This window comes from Orcinus orca, chromosome 19, assembly GCF_937001465.1.
Source record: "Orcinus orca chromosome 19, mOrcOrc1.1, whole genome shotgun sequence".
NCBI classification, from domain to species: Eukaryota; Metazoa; Chordata; class Mammalia; order Artiodactyla; family Delphinidae; genus Orcinus; species Orcinus orca.
In genome coordinates, this window is record NC_064577.1 from 57,249,179 (window position 1) to 57,256,591 (window position 7,413).

The following is a 7,413-nucleotide window of genomic DNA, read 5'->3' on the forward strand; positions in this document are numbered from 1 at the left end:
ACTATGCCAAACAACTAGCAAGAGAGGAACACAACCCCATCCATTAGCAGAGAGGCTGCCTAAAATCATAAGGTCACAGACACCCCAAAACACAACACCAGATGTGCTCCTGCCCACCAGAAAGAAAAGATCCAGCATCATCCACCAGAACACAGGTACTAGTCTCCTCCAGCAGGAAGCCTACACAACCCACTGAACAAACCTTAGCCACTGGGGACAGACACTAAAACAATGGGAACTATGAACCTGCAGCCTGTGAAAAGGAGGCCCCAAACACAGTAAGTGACACAAAATGAGAAACACACAGCAGATGAAGTAGCAAAGTAAAAACCCACCAGACCAAACAAATGAAGAGGAAATAGGCAGTCTACCTGAAGCAGAATTCAGAGTAATGATAGTAGAGATGATCCAAAATCTTGGAAACAGATTGGAGAAAATGCAAGAAACGTTTAAAAAGGACCAAGAAGAACTAAAGAGCAAACCAACAATGATGAACATGTAAAAAGTCCATGTAAAATAGATAGCTAGTGGGAAGTATCCACATAGCACAGGGAGATCAGCTCGATGCTGTGTGACCACCTAGAGGGGTGGGATAAGGAGGGTGGGAGGGAGATGCAAGAGGGAGGAGATATGGGGATATATGTTTATGTACAGCTGATTCACTTTGTTATAAAACAGACACTAACACACCATTGTTAAGCAATTATACTCCAGTAAAGTTAAAATAAATAAAATTTAAAAATAAAGTCTATTTTAACTAAGTATTGCTACTCCAGCATTCTTTTGATTCCCATTTGCATGGATTAACATTTTCCATCCCCTCACTTTCAGTGTATATGTCCCTAAGTCTGAAGTTGGTCTCTTGTAGACAGCATATATATGGGTCTTGTTACTGTATTCATTCAGCGAGGCTTTGTCTTTTGGTTGGAGCATTTAATCCATTCCCATTTAAGGTAATTATTGATATGTATGTTCCTATTTCCATTTTCTTAATTGTTTTAGGTCTGTTTTTGTAGGTCCTTTTCTTCTCTTGTGTTTCCCACTTAGAGAAGTTCCTTTAGCATTTATTTTAGAGGTGGTTTGGTGGTGCTGAATTCTCTTAGCTGGTGCTTGTCTGTAAAGCTTTTGATTTCTCCATCAAATCTGAATGAGATCCTTGCCTGGTACAGTAATCTTGGTTGTAGGTTCTTCCCTTTCATCACTTTAAATATGTCATGCTACTCCCTTCTGGCTTGTAGATTTTCTGCTGAGAAATCAGCTGTTAACCTTATGGGAGTTCCCTTGTATGTTATTTGTCATTTTTCCCTGTTGCTTTTAATATTTTTTCTTTGTCTTTAAATTTTGTCAGTTTGATTACTATATGTCTCAGCATGTTTCTTCTTGGGTTTATTCTGCCTCGGACTGTCTGCATTTCCTGTACTTGGGTGGCTATTTCCTTTCCCATGTTAGGGAAGTTTTTAACTATCATCTCTTCAAATATTTTCTTGGGTCCTTTCTCTCTCTCTTCTCCTTCTGGGACCCATATAATGTGAATGTTAGTACATTTAATGTTGTCCCAGCAGTCTCTTAGTCCATCTTCATTTATTTTCATTCTTTTTTGTTTATTCTATTCTGTGGCAGTGAATTCCACCATTCTGTGTTCCAGGTCACTTATCTGTTCTTCTGCCTCAGTTATTCTGCTATTGATTCCTTCTAGTGTATTTTTCATTTTAGTTATTGTATTGTTCATCTCTATTTGTTTGTTCTTTAATTCTTCTAGTTGTTTTTTCTTTAAAATTCTAGGTGTTTGTTCTTTAATTCTTCTAGGTCTTTGTTAAACATTCCTTGCATCTTCTTGATCTTTGCCTCCAATTTTTTCCCAAGGTTCTGGATCATCTTCACTATCATTATTCTGAATTCTTTTCCTGGAAGTTTGCCTATCTCCAGTTCATTTGGTTGTTTTTCTGGGGTTTTATCTTGTTCTTTCATCTGGTACATAGTCCTGTGCCTTTTCATTTTGTCTATCTTTCTATGAATGTGGTTTTCTTTCCACAGGCTGCAGGATTATAATTCTGCTTGTTTCTCAATAACTTTTTGTTTATATGATGGAAGTTTTGTGATGGATATTTTTAAAAATATAGTGACAAACTTATCAGGCAAAATTTATACACATGCAAATTAATCCTGTTTGGTTCTCAAAATCATGGTCCACTATGAACACTTAAAGAAATAGATTGACATAAAATTCCAATGAAACACACATTAGCTCTTACACATTCCATCTACTGTCCAGTCTGGAATGAGTGGTCAGCATAGTCTGCAAACTGATAAAACCACTGGTAGACCATAAGCCATGAAACACATTTCTCTTTGTGATGTTCATGAGTGTGAGCTTGTTTGATATGTACTTACTGAAGTGCTCAAGCTTTTTGGCTTGCAATTAGAATGTTCCTCACAATGAAAACTAGCCCATGGGCCAACTATCCCTTGAAACCTCATAAGTAGAATTGGACCTAAGCTTCTCTCCCAGAAGAAGGAAACAAAATGTGTTTATATGATTATGAGGGCAGCGTAATGAAGGGCAGATGTTTGGGTCCAGTAATTCTTTAAAGATCATTTTCATTCATCCACTAAATTATTCATTCATTGACAAGAATTAGCACCTACTAAGTGTCAGACATTGTATAAGGTCTTCTTAGTGACAGAATATAAGAAACTAACAATCCATTCAAAAATTTTTTTTAAAAACTGTCTTTGTTTACTTAAGCTTGTGCTTCAGATTTTTGTGAGATGGATTTTTGCTTACCACAATCACAATTTTACCTGCTTGGATAGAAAGAAAAGAAAGATAAGAAAGAGCAGATTAAAAAGAATATAAGAAAACCATTTTCTACAATTCCTCCAGTAAAGTATATACATATATATTTATATCCCATATATATATTTATGTGTGTGTTTGTATATATATACACACATATATACAGAAGTTATATATATATATATAAAGTACTTTATATGTGTTTGAAAAGTGCAGAAAAACTTTACTACTACAAATATTTAGGTTATATATATATCATATGTATATTTATGTTAAATATTTGTAATAATAAAGTTTTTCTATACTTTTCATCAGCCAGTCAGAACTGAGCCTGTCTACATATGAATAAAGATGTCATAAGGAACAGTTTTTACGATATGAGCCACAGTTACTGTTGCTATGGAATTCCCTCCAACTCCCCATGTTCCCTTTGGTCTGAAAGGCATCTGTTAGATTCAGACCTAACACACAAACCCCAACACTATTAAGGGGTTTACAGAATTGCTAAGTTAAAAGCAATATGGTACATGAATATGTGAACAGGGTAGCTCTTTTTCTGAAAGAGGGGTGGATCTTTACTCTGCTTTAGAGACAAGTGTCAGAACATATATTTTGTGATACAAAGGCTCAGAATGGGAAGGAAATTTTGAAAGACAAGTCCACCCCACTATATCTTGAAAACTCAGGAGTCTTTTTTTTTTTCTTTTTAAATCCCTCCTCCCTCCTTTCCCTCAAGGTTTTTAGGGTAAAAGCAAGAGACTATATTATGAATTGAAATACTGAGGAATGGGAGAAAATAAATACAAGGAAATAATAACTATCAGAGTTGCCAGCTGACATCACGCTACCTGCAAGTGAATCTACCCCAGTCCCTTGTGTTTCTTCAATGCATTGCATGATTTTAACAGTCACGGTGTCTAACTTTTAGCTTCCATTGTGCTTCTGGTGTAGCCAAAAGCAATTCCTAAGTCAAGTGCTTTTCTTTTTACCTTTCCTCAAAATTTTAAGAGCTAATATGAAATACCAAAACACCACTAACTGAAAACTGATTTTGGAATGAATTACAAAGCCAGCTCAGTTGAGAAGAACACATGGAGAAGTTTCAATCAACTACCTCTGTCCCCACTGAAAGTCTCTGTTAAATTTCTCTGACTGGGGCTTAAGTAGTAATTTTCAGATCTCTTGCAATCCAAAGAAGAATAATTTGCAAATTTAGCTATTGAAACTTAAGGAACAACTTTACTAACAGGACTTTAATTCCAGGGTTAACACAGATAAAATTAACTATATCTTTGAAAGGATAATGTAAGTCAGATTTATTAAGTTATGGCCAAAGAAAAATATTTAATAATGTTTTATCTTTTCCATGAATTCTAAAATTCTTGGGTGTCAGACTAAATGTTTCACATAACAATCATAAGCTGTGGGTTTTATCATTCTAATTTAACAGACATGAAAAATGAGGAAAATAATGTGACTAGGGCTCAGATCCAGAAAGGGTTATCTGATATACAAGGCTGGACTTCCAATTACAATACTTACCTTTTGTTGAGAATTTACTGTTTTCATGCTCTGCGCTAAGTGTGTTATGTGCATTGTCTCATTTAACATTTACATAAACTCTATGGTATAGTTGCAATTACTTCTCATTATTTTCTAGATGATAAACCTGAAGCTTAGAGAAGTAAATTAATATCCCCTGTGCCACACAACTAGTGAAGGCTAGAGCAGGATCTTAGCCAGTCTTTGACTCTGCACTCTTCATTCTCATCCACCAGACAGTGTCATTGTCACTATTTCATCTGTGTTTGAAAATAGAGTTCATATAGATTGTTATTAGTAACAGAATGAGTATATGGAAATGGAGAAGCAATAAGGGAGGTAAAACGTAGCATAGTACATAAGTATTGCAATTCAACATTGAGAAAGACATAGGAGAGTGAATCCAATTCCCCAGAGTGCTGGGACTCCTCTCTGTTTGTTAGGGTAGAAGGACATGTGGTTGAAAAGGTGGGCCAAACAAAGTCCTAAGTTTTCCAGTGAGTTCTTTTCTGCTTCTTTGTGTGTACTTGGGGAATGCCAAAGACATATATAGAGCTATGTATGGCAGAGGAGTTAAAGCAGACCATGCTCACTCACATACTTCCAAAACAAAAGAGAGATTTTCCAATTGGTTCAGCCTTGCTAAACATGCCAAAGACGTGTAAAGCATAACTTTTTCTACAAAAGCATCCTAAATACTTATATTAGAGATAGGGAAGGTACAATCCAGATACACCAAACCAGACCACTAGTATTTGTCTCTCAAACCAGCCAGACAGTAAGGTATCTAAGAGTTCAGATAGCCACATTCAGACAGCTAAAAGCAGGAAGCTGACAGATACCATGAGTATCAGGGATGATCTGAAAATGTTGAATTAACTGATAATTTTTGGATATGCTATTTTCTTAAATCCTTTAACAGATGGTACTTTCCCCACTAGCTGCAGCAGCATCTATCACAAAGTTGAAAAATTATGAACCATCCACCTAAAGTAGAAATTTCTCTATGTGTAGATGATAATTTGTGATGAAATCAAGTACAGTAGTGAGGGAACAAGCTTGTCCCTTTGCGTTTGACTATACAAGGAAATTAGGTTGCAGCCTCCAATTTTGCCCAGTGCTTAAACGGACCAAGAACCTATTTGAAGAGAAAAGGAAAATATGGTAGCAAGTTTTTTACTTCATGCATTTAATACATGTGTCTTGCTCGGTTAATGTTAACTTCTGAAAGATTCCATCCTCATACCATGATGCCAGTCAGATTGGTCTGACTCAGATGCATAAGAACACAAACCTTGCACTGATCTATGACTAAATCTTACCACAATTTACTATTAAAATTGAGCATTATCACACATTATTAGTAAAATTACTCCCTTGAAAGAATGGTTGCATGAAACCTCCCCACCTAGTGCCATGGGTAGCTTAATGAAATCCCTTCAGGTTTTGCTGGGCAATCTTTACTTTTTCAGGAGAACTCAAATAGCCATGTAAGTGCAAAGACATTAACATAAAAGGCTGCATAGATTCTGAAGATATTTTTAAGTTGATGAGAGACAGTATAAAGAATGTATTTTGACACATTTTGGTTTACAAAAAAGCTTGACCCTTAATCGAGTTCTTAAAAAAAAATAGAAAGCACAGTAACCTCAAGATACCAAAATAATAAAATTAACACTGACTTCAATGTACTAGAAAATTTTATTAAGAACTGAATACATACCAAGGACACTGCCAATATTTTCAGGGCACTCAATTTCACACTTCTGTGTAGTAGGGACTATCACTGGCCTTATTTCACCACTGAGGAAACTGAGGCTCAGAAAGGTGAGGTTAATTATGCAAAGTCACAAAGTAAGTAGCAGAGTCAAGATTGAATCCAGATATTCCAGATCAAGAGCTCATTATTTAAAACAATAAACTGATTTGAGTCTTTCTGCGGAAAAAAATCAAAAAGAAAAATGTTCTATTAGGTCTAGGATGCCATAATCCCAATTCAATAAAAAGATGCCTGAAAATCATCTATAATTAAAGGGCTCTACTGAAACTAAATCAGTGTTACAGAGACAAAAAAATATTAATGGATTATTATATCCTGGTCATATTTCAAAGGATTTTATTTATAAAGTACCAAAGAGCTATGTTAAGATATAGATTTCCCTGTGAGAGTGAATAGAAGTGAAGTAAGTGTATTTCCAAACTCTTAAATGCCCTTCTCAGAGGCAAATTGAAGTCATGTGTGTAGAGCAATGTTAGATTACTAGGCTTATAATGTCAGGAAAACTGCTTAACATTTTTAAACCTATTTCTTTGTTGGTACACACACACACACACATCCTATTCTACTGTCTAAAGTGTTGTGAGGGTGGTATAAATGTCTAGTGAAGGAGAGATCTGCTGGCAGTAATAGTAAAATAAGTAATTTGGCCCCACCCAACCACTGAAAACAAGTAGAAAATTTGAATTTAAAAACTCTGCTCAAAAGCATCAGCATGGTGATAAGACAATGAGGAGTGAATGGATCAAGATGCTAGAGACAAGGAAACCCAAAGAAATAGCTCAACATTTGGGCTATATTTGCCCTAGGGCGAGGGCATCTGCACATTCTGGACAAGGCAGCTGAATAGCTGAGAAGTTGAGCAGAGTTTTGGACAGACCCTGAGGCTCAGGGGATAAAAATTGGAGCTCAGCAACACCCCCTACACACACACACACACACACACACACACACACACACACACACACACACACACACAGGACATTGGGTTAAGAAGTCTAAAGTTTACACTCCAGGAGTAAAGGTGAGTCAAAACTAGATTGACCTTTATGATAACTGAAGCTCTGATTGGATACAGGAAATAATGGGCTTCTAGTGCACCAAAGGCAGGGGCTCTGTTGAAAGAGCACACAGTAGGGGATCTTAGGTGCTGTCAATATTTTATTCTTGGCCTGAGTGGTGTTTACAAGAATTATTGACTTCATGACAGCTTATTGGTCTATACACTTATGATTTCCATGCTTTTCTCTACTAGGTTTTATCTTTCAGTAAAAGCATTTTTAAGATATTTATGGTA